Below are 10,364 nucleotides of genomic sequence, written 5' to 3' on the forward strand. Positions count from 1 at the left end.
CTTTCTTTCTTTCTTTCTTTCTTTCTTTCTTTCTTTCTTTCTTTCTTCCTTCCTTCCTTCCTTCCTTTCTTTCCTGCCTGCCAGCTAACACAATGCCTGGAGTATAGTAGGCTTTTAATAGATGCATATTGACTGATTGAGTAACATGTGTTTCAATTGAGGGCCCTAGATCCCTCTCCTCTAACGTATGATCAAATTTAATCTTAGTAGTTTTTTTCCTAATAATTATTTCTATGGCTCATGATCCCCATTCAGAAGTTTCCCGGGGACCATCAGAATAAGGTTTATATATCCCTGAGGATTTCCCAGTCCCTTGAAAGCATCAGGCTTCCAAAGGAAAAAAAAAAAAAGACTGGGATTTTCTACTTGTGTGTAAAGAATAGAAGAGAGACTTCCATCAGAGTCTCTTTAACAAAGCAGTAAGTCTCTCCCCTCAGGTAAGCTCAGTCTGTTCCTCCCACAGGCATGACCACATAGTCCCTACAGCTCACAGTACCACACTTAGAAAAATACCAACAATATGAATGAGATTATGGGTCTTGGTGTCGGTCCAGAGTCTTTGCCTCCCTCTCCATTAACCCCTACCCACTCCCTACCCCCTCACCCCAACCTCTAGTGTGTCTGTGTGGGGCCAATGACAACACCATCCCTCCTCCCCTCAGCACAACAGGGTGGGTCCCTTTGGTCTGGGCTGTGCACAACCTTGGGTTCCTGCTTGGCTCTGGGACTTTTTGTCTTTACCCAGAAGGCCTTGCTTTTGCTTCTGCTGGCTTTTCCTCCTTACTACATGATCTTTGAACCTAGAAGCCCTGAGTTGTCTTAATGTTTGTCCTCCCTCAGCAAACTCAGTAGAAAATTTTTCATGTACATACCACCTTGGACTGTGAAGGGCTGATACTTTTAAAAATATATATATGAAGGTTCTTTTGGCATGAATTACCTCGATGCATGGCTGCAAAATTATTAATTAACCAAGATTCCAACATAAGTGACCTTAAGCAAGGCACTTCTCATCTCTCTGGGTCCCAGCTTATTTTCCTGTTTTGTTTTTTTTTTCTTGGCAAGTGAAGTGTTCCCACTCTTGGTGTGAAAACTCCCTCTAGTGATAAAAATCAGCAAGGGGCTGAACTTGGCATCACTGATTGAATCCTGTCTCTTAATGACCAAATCTAATGGCCTTTCCTCTGTCTGGATCTACTTTGACTTCCTGCTGATTGTGTCAGCCTCAGTACTCTCTGCTTTCTCTTCCCAGTCTGATCACTGCTTTCCAGTCTCTTTCGCCAAATCTTTCTCCTAACTGTGGGTGCAATAGATGACTACATTGTTATTGTTATTTTCCAATAAATAAATGAATATTCATTAAGTACCAACTATGTCCTCCATCCTGGGGATTCAGAAACAAAAGTGAAGTAGTCTCTACCCTCCAGAAGCTTATAGTCTAGTCTGGGGGTGGGTGGAGCATGGAGATATATTTTTGTGGAATCTTTTCAGTCACGTCTTACTGTATGTGACCCAGTTTGGGGTTTTCTTGGCAGAGAAACAGGAGCAGTTTGCCATTTCCTTCTCCAACTCATTTGACAGATGAAGAAACTGAGGCAAACAGTGTTAAGTGACTTGCCCAGGGTCACACAGCTAGTAAGTATCTGAGGCTGAATTTGAACTCAGGTCTTCCTGACGCCAGGCCTGGCACTCTATGCACTGTGCCACTTAGCTGCCTGCGTACATATATAAAATAGATACAAGGTGAGTTTACATATTCCTAGGTATTGATAAGACTAAGATCATAGATTTGGAGCTGGAACAGACCTCAGAGGCCACTTTCACCACTATCCCTCCCTCCCCACCAGTTTTACAGAAGAAGAAAATGGAGCCTGAAGAAGGCAAATGACCTGCTCAAGGTCCCCTGGGTAGTAAGGGGTGGAGGTGGCTCCTTCCCCCACATCATGCCATGTTTCATTGAGTGCTGGAGAGCAGCGTCTAGAAACTGGGCCTGCTCTGTTCGTTAAATACATCTTTCTAGTTTCCACCACTGACCTCATGGGAACTGTTTGTTGTGATGTCTGTGCTGGGAACTAGTCTGACAATGCATGGTCAGGAGCATCCTCTTCATTGCTTAAGAACGGGGCCAGCCTTCCTCCCCCTCATGGGCACACACAGAGCACCCCTCCCCCACTCCCCACCCTCTCACCTGCCTCTGTCCCTCTCTTTTGTAGTATCTTACCTTAATGACTTCTCCCAATTTATTTCCAGAAGTAGTAGATAGAGCCATTTGTCTCATTCCTGTCAAACTACTAGACTTGTTGTGGCCATCAGGGGCCCCCCAGCAGAGCCTTGAGGATGGTGAGGAGCCCACGACTCAGGGACAGAGCCTTTTACAGGACACCTAAGAGTCCTAGCCGCAGGAGTTACTAGGGCTCTGACCAGGCATCCTCCCTGGGGAAAGATAAAATCTGAAAGTATCCCTCTGACAAAGGGGGCCGGGAACCCTGGCAGCTCAGTCTATAATTCATTAACTCTCCCACTGCCTGTTTGAGGTCCGGAGTTCCTGAAAGTGGGGAATTTCACCATCTCATATTGTATTGTCTCCTTCCCCAATCCTAGATACACAGGAGTGTGAACAATGGCCCAGGGTGGCTTATCTGGGAGAAGCACAAAGCCCCAGAGGCCTTATCTCCCAGGCTTGGGATTATGTCTTGAGGTTTTGAGAAAGGATCAAAGAGCCTGTCTCCAGAATGACTTCAGCTGGGCAGAAGTTTCATATTGTGCAATGCCTTGCTGTTTCCCAGCAGGATCCAGAGGAGGACTCAGATAGCCTGGGCTCCTGGGCTCCTAGAATGGGGCCACTGGAAGGTGTCTTTGGGGTTGGCTAATCCAGTCCTTTCGTTTCACAGGCTAGGGACTGCAGCCCAAATGCTGCCAGGGGCTGGACTCTACTATCCCAGTCTGCTTTTCTCCAGGATTCCTTCCACATGACTTGTGATCCAGGACCTGAATCACTCAGGGTAGTGAGGAACCTGGAGCTTCTCTACTAGGGCATGGAAGTGTCCCATTGGCTGTCTGCCATTTTGAAAGGAAGAGGGCAAGGAATTCATTAGGCCACTGGGGGCATATCTGAGTGGCATGGAAGATAAAATTCAAGCCTGGAAATGAAATTCAACTGTGACTGTCACCTTGAAGCAAATAATTTAGTTTTTCTTGCCCTCAATACCCTCTCCTATGAAATGGTACCATTGGATTCATTGATTTCCAAAGTCCCTTCCAGTTCTAAATGTTATGATCTCATAATCCCGAGCCTTTGGTACCCTGTGTGACTTAGGCAAATCACTTAACCTCTCTGCCAATCTCTGAACGAATGGATGATGGGGGGAGGATCAGGAGACTAAAACATTACCCAGGTGCAGAAGACCCAGAGGTATGGAATGTCACTTGTCCGGGATATTTAGGATGGATATATGCCTTGGGCTGAATGACTCCTCAGGACCTTCCTGACTCTTGGGAGGAATGGCTTCCCAAGTAGTAAGGAATCATAATGATTCTCTGAGTCCCAAAGTGTACGCATCCCAGTATATAACAGTCACTTCACCGGATTCCAGTCTTGGATCTAGGAGCTCCCTTACATGAACATTTCCTCTCACAGTGCAGATAGCAACCCCTCCTATGGGACTTTTATCCCATAAGTTCTCTGTAGAGAATACATTCAATCTGCATGAGTCAACCTCTGGGTCTCTTACCATTATGTGGATACAGTGCCCACGTACACTAGAAGGCATAGTTCGCATACAGTCTGACTTCCTAAGGGAAGGAAGACTTTTTTCTTCACTGTATCTCAGAGAAGTAGCTATAAGGCAGTTATTAAGATACCTATTTTGCAGATGGGGAAACTAAGTGGGGAACACTTTGCCTGGGTTATGAAATGTCAGTCAGGGGTGAGAAGGCAGTGTGAGGAGAATGTAAATGGAAAGGGTCCTGAACTGGGGAGGTGAGAGATCTTTTCAAGGCTTGAGTTCCTTTCTAACTTATTGAACTCAAAAAGAAACTTTATGGCATAGAAGAAATCATACTGGTTTTGGCGTCAGGACCTGAAGACCCCCAAATAGGGGCAGGTTTCTTGGGGCTCAAGCCTTGGTCCTGCTCCAAGGTATGAGATTCGCCAACCCTGAGCAGGAATCCCAGCTCTAGTCTTCATTTTCCTCTCCAGACTTGGGTTTCTTCTCAATGAAATTAGCAGGATGGATTGAATTGTCTCCAAGATGCCTCCCAACTCTCAATGCCCTGTCTGCGAGTGTTCAGAAAACAGAATGCTGTCTCAAGTACCAGAGGGTTAGTAAGCCCTCCTTGGTATTAAGACACTGGAAGCATTAAGACTTGTCTGGAATGCTAGTGAGTGACTCAGATGAGTCTCCCAAGCCCACAGAGTCACTTTGCCTTCTAATCCAGCCCTACCCTAAGGTACCCTGAAGATTTCCCTGGCTTTTCCTGCCTCTAGTCCTTGTTCAGTGATTTTTCAGTCATGTCCAACTCTTCGTGACCCCATTTGGGGTTTTCTTGGCAAAAAGCAGTCATTAAGATACCTATTTTGCAGATGGGGAAACTGAGTGGGGAACATTTTGCCCTGGGTAATGACATGTCAGTCAGGGGTGAGAGTGGTTTGACATTTCCTTCTCCAGCTCATTTGACAGGTGAGGAAACTGAGGCAACAGGGTAGAGTGACTTGCCCAGGGTCACTCAGCTAGCCAATATCTGAGGCAGGATTTAAACTCAGGAAGATGAGTCTTCCTGATTCCAGGCCCAGAGTTCTATCCACAATGGCACCACCTCTTCTAGCCCTGGAGGCCCTTATTCTGAGCTGTTTCTCAACCACATCTTAATAGCTCTCTCCTTCCCCAACAGCTTCTCCCTGCTCCGTCCTAGGGGGTCAAGGGAAAGAAGTGAAGAGAGTCAGATCTTTTCTACCTTCCAGAGCAGAAAGCATGCTAGACTTTTTTTAAAGTAAGTTTTCATGGATATCTTTTGTTTTTTATATCATGAGTTTTTCCTAGTCTCTTTTCTTCTCCCCCTCCTGGAGATGCATCCCATACAACAAATAGTATTTTAAAGACAAAGAAAAAGAGAGCATAATTGATCAATACATTGAAAAAGTCTGAAAACAGGCTTGACTTTTAGTAAATGCTTATTAAAAGACTCAGAAACTGACAGAAGGACTTATGTCCACACTGGCAGCACAGTCTGTTACCTTGATGCTGGTACGGATCTTGTTTTTTGCCTCTCATTAGAGCCCTGACACTTGGCACATAGTAAGCCCTTAAATGCTTATCGACTTGACTTCACTTGACATACGGCAACCTGCTGCTGTTAGGGGTATTCTCTGATGTGACAAAGCATACTGAGGGGGGCATAAAGAGAGGGCAGGACGCAAAGGATGTGTGATGGAAGAAACTAGACTGAGCTCCAGGAGGACCAGGAAGTGGGGCTTCTCTAAATGCGGCATGTCCCACAGCTCCTAGCCTAAGGCTTTGCATCTAACAGCTTGGTTGGATGAATGAATAAATATTAAAGTGAGTTGGGCACTTTAGATAATCACTCCTGAGCAATCGACTGTATTTTCTTCTCTCCACCTTTGCTAATCCCCAGCTATTTCTGGAGGGTGTGGAAATCATTGGAATAACAAGGAACTAGAATATCCAGTTCTAATGGGCATTCCAGAAGACCAGCAGGTATTTGGGAGCTGACACCTGTCTTTCCCAAAGGGCCCTGAACTCTGATGAAACACAACCTTCAGCATGAACTGCTTTGGAGAGAAGTAGAGATTATTTCATTCATTGTATTTTTATCCCCATCTCCCAGTGAAAGGCATACAGTAGACTCTTAATAAATACTTGTTGATTGAGTGAATGTGACTCCCTCATCAACGGATTTCTTCCATTTGATGCTGACCTCTAGTGTGAAAGGTTTCCAAGGGGATGATGTGTTCCCAGGTTCCTTGTCCAGTCCAGAATTCCCTTCATCACCTGCTCTGGGATGATGAAGACATTCCAAGTCTGACACAGGCTGGGGTTGTGTCTCAGCTGCGGGCTGGGGATTCTGTGATTGGTGTGGGTTTCTAGAACATCTGCCCTGGGGCTGTACCAACAGAAGAAGCTGTCTTTGGGCCAAAGGGAGCCACAAAACGATGACGCAAGCTGGAGAGGTTTGTCCTGTCATCCAAGGGCCTGCCTTGGCTGGTGGTTTTTCTCCACCTAGTTGCCCTTCATTGCTGTTTCGGAGTGTAGGAGTTGACTCAAACATCTCTTCCTCTCTGCCCCAAGGCACCATACACAGGGTGAGAACAGGGATCTCTGGGTTAGCTTCCTTACAGTCCCCCCCCCCCAAATTACCATTTTTATTTACCTTGTGAGTGTCATATGAGAAGGGTTTATACTAATCTGCTAACCTGGTATATCCCTAAACTCTCCAATAGGGTGAATGCTACTCCTTTCAGAGTTCTAGAGGTAAAAGTGATTATTCTTCTAACAATAGTGCATAAGCCCCTACCAGTGTGTTTCCCTCCAACAATCAACCAGTAGATTCAGTTAGTTTTCTAACAAAGTCTTTAATCAAATAATATAATGAGAACCTCCAAAGATGAGTTAGGAGAAGTCTAGCCTCTCAGGTTTAACAATTCTTCCTAGTTCTGAGTTACTTCCTTCAGCTAGGGGAATCTCTCTGGGCTTATAGTGAGGAGCCCCCAATTCAGCCAGTTATTTGTCTCAGATTCCTTTTGAGGTCTTTTGTGGTTTAGAGGATGGGGACAAAGTAGCAATGAAGTCTGTACCCTAGAGGCAAACTCATTGTCTCACTGGCTTCTTAATCAATCAATCAGTAAGTATTTATTAAGCATCTCCTATGTGCCAGACACTGTACTAAGCTCCTATAAAATTGAGCTATTTAAGCTTCGGACTCTTTCTAAGGAAGGTTTATGTCTGGCACAGGGCTAAGCACTAGGGATAAAAAGGAAGGCAAAAACTATGATTCTTAAGGAGCTCACATTCTAATGAGAAAAACAGCAGGCAGATAGCTATGTACATACGAGATATACACAGTGTAAATGGAAGGTAATCTCAGAAGGAAGGAAGGGGCTCCTGTAGAAGGTTGACAGCCTCAGCCTCAGTGACTGGGAAGATGGCGGTACCCTACCTAGTAATAGGAGTATTGCCTTTGATCATTGGTTAACTTGGGTCTGCTAGATTGTAATCCCCACAAGGGAAGGGACTTTGTCTTATTCTTCTTCCTATTTCTCCATGGTTCTTAACTCAGAACCTTGCAGATTGTAGATAGTGATCATTGACTGAATAAATGTTTTATACATCCAACTAGACTATAAAAGGGTTAAGGTCTCCCATTGCATCCTGGGTCATCTCCAGTCATTCTGAGGAATATTTGGTCACTGGATCCAGATGGCTCTGGAGAAGAAAGTGAGGCTGGTGACCTTGCACAGCCCTGCCTCACTTAAATCCAAGTCAATTGCAAGTCTTATCATCATTTCCCTGATGCCATGGACAAACACAACAACAACAAACATGAGTCAATCATTTTTAAGTACCTACTACCCACTAGGCACTTTGTTAGGCACTAGAATACAAAGAAAGGCAAACGATAGTTCCTGTTCTCGAGGAGTTCACAGTCTAATGAGGAAGATAACATGTAAATAATTACATACAAACAAGATAGACACAGAATAAATTGGAAGTAATTAGAAGAAAGAAGGCACTAGATTTGAGAGGAACTGGGAAAGATTTCCTGTAGAAGGTGGGATTTTATCTGGGAACTGAAAGAAACTAGAGAATCCAGGAGGCAGAGATGAGGAGGGAGAGTGTTGTAGGCATGGGAGAGAGCCAGAGAAAATCCCTGGAGCCAAGAGAGGAAGTATATTGTTTGAGGAATAGCCAGGAGGTCTCACAGAATATGTGGGGAGACTGGAAAGGCATGTGGAGGACAGGTTATGCCAAAAAGAGGATTTTATATCTGATCTTGGAGGTTTGGGGGAGTCGCAAACTTAACCCTGTTTGTCTCAGTTTCCTCATCTGTCAAATGAGATGGAGAAGGAAATGAAAAACCTCCAGTTTCTTTGCAAAGAAAACCCCAAATGGGGTCACAAAGAGTCAGACATGAATGAAATGACTGAACAATAACAAATACGTGCCAGGTCCTGTGTCTTTAAAACTATGCCTGCAGGATAGAAGTTAGGAACCAAGCTGGAAAGGCTTTGACTACATACTTGGTGATGTTTTGTACATCTAGTCCAAGGACTAGGCTAGTGAAGTCTAGCAGCGACCATCCTCAGAGGAATGGTCAACCAGGTTTGGAATTTGTTCCAGCCACAGAAATTAATGAAGACTGTCTACTAAAGAGTGAAGGAGTTCATATCTACATTGGTAGAAAAAAGAATCCATAGCGATAAAATCATGGTTTCTTGAAGAACTTAAGCATCACCAGTATTTCTTTATTTCCCAAATTTCCAGGAAAAATCAAATGTTTGTGTGTATCAAATGCAGTGAATCAGGGAGAAACTGGTCAAAAGGAAATAACATCAAACTAGAATCAGAATGTATGGGTTTGGTCCTGGGTCTGTTGCTAACTGACTTGAGCATATCACTTAATTGCTTTGTGCCTCAACTTACCCTCTGTAAAATGGGTACAACTGTTTTGAACTCTTGCTACTTCCAGGTGAGAAGGATTGTAAAATCAGAGGAAGGAATATTACTAAGAAGCCTGAGATAACTTTTCTGAATGGGGCGTGACCAGAGTGAGGTTAATGAGAAAACCACTGAGAGCTTTAGCCCCAGTCACACTGTGAATGAGTAGACAGGGAAGAATGATACCCAGATTAAAGATGCTTGTAGAAATATTTGAAAGTTTGTGCTTTTCCTTTGGGATAAGTCTATATACAGGAACCATGAATGGCAGAGGAAGCAGGAAGGGAGAGTACACACACACCCTGATAATTACATCCCCCATGCAGTCAGTCTGTGATCCAACCAGTCATGGGGGAGGCAACATGGAAAGAACACTTGGAATTTAGGAGACTTGGGCTTTAGCTCCCAGCTTTTCCACCTTCTCACTCTGTAACTTCTGGCAATATGTAGATAGTTTAGATAGAAAGAAATAGATAGATATGGATATATAATATATATATGTATGTATAGACACATATATGGATATACACATATTATATGCATGTGTGTATATCCTAATTCTAACACTACCTATTGGACCTTAGACAAGTCAATTGACCTCTCTGTCCTAGTTTCCTCATTTGTAGGGTGAGGAGCTCATACTAGAGGATGCCTATGGTCCTTTCCCTATCCAAATCTATGTAATCATGGTATGATGACCCTGGACTCTTGAAGGCTTTGTCTGCTAAGTGCAAACTCTGGCAGGTCCCAACAAGCTGGTAAGATTTTGAGTCTTATGACATAGTCTTTATGTTACCTCATCTGTAAAATGGATATAATAATGTGGATACTACCTACCACTGTCCATGATTGTGAGGAAAGTACTTTGTAACTTATAGAAATGTGAGGTGTGTGTGTGTGTGTGTGTGTGTGTGTGCACTATCTAACCTGACCCATACCAGAGTAGCAAGCCCTCTCTCTGCCACACCCCCAATATAGGTGTGTAGTCAAAGGAACTGGTTTGAATTCTGGCTTACCTGTATGTGTGACCTTGTGGACATTCCACTACTTTTCTGAACCTCAACTCCCTCCCCTGCAAAAGGAGGGGCTTGGACTAGATCAGGGGTGCTTAACCCATCCTAGGGTTCCATGACTTCAGATGGGGAAAAATGCATCTTTATTTCATATTTATTTATTATAATTCTATGTATTTGGTGCATTTAAAAACATTATTCTGAGAAGGGGGCCTTAGGTTTTACCAAATTTCCAAAGGGTTCCAGGATACAAAAGGGGTTACCTACAACTAGATGGTCTCTAAAGTTTCTCCTGGATCTATATGATCTATACATGTGTCATGTGCTTGGGGGGCAGGGGATTAGGTGGATTTCTGGTTAGTTTAACTAGAACAAAACTAGAAAATCCAGAACATTCTGGAAGATCTCATAAACCAAAGTCCCTCATTTTACAATGGAGGAAACTGAGGACCAGAAGTGGGAAGTAACTTGCCCAGGGACGAATATCTAGTTAGTAGCAGAGCAGGTAGGGCGTTCATAGGTCAGTATTCTTTCCACTAACTCTCTAATCCCTCGAAAGAGAAATACAAGTTCTCTCACTGGGCAAATGCTTGATTAGTGACCCATTCCTGGCATTTCGATATTGAAGGTGAGGAGAACACTTATCTGAGGCAATTTCTATTAGAGAAGAGTATAGTCA

General features: G+C 43.9%; 1 protein-coding gene across 1 annotated transcript in view; it reads right to left on the reverse strand.

Annotated features, from left to right (window-relative positions):
- Positions 1 to 10,364, reverse strand: part of TRAPPC2L (trafficking protein particle complex subunit 2L) — a 423,767-nt gene that overhangs the window by 381,121 nt on the left and 32,282 nt on the right. The gene's annotated exons all lie outside the window — the stretch shown is intronic.

The sequence above is a fragment of the Petaurus breviceps genome, unplaced genomic scaffold (genome assembly GCF_028583685.1).
Source record: "Petaurus breviceps papuanus isolate PSGF00001 unplaced genomic scaffold, PetGlider_PUasm1.0 176, whole genome shotgun sequence".
In the NCBI taxonomy this organism is placed as follows: domain Eukaryota; kingdom Metazoa; phylum Chordata; class Mammalia; order Diprotodontia; family Petauridae; genus Petaurus; species Petaurus breviceps.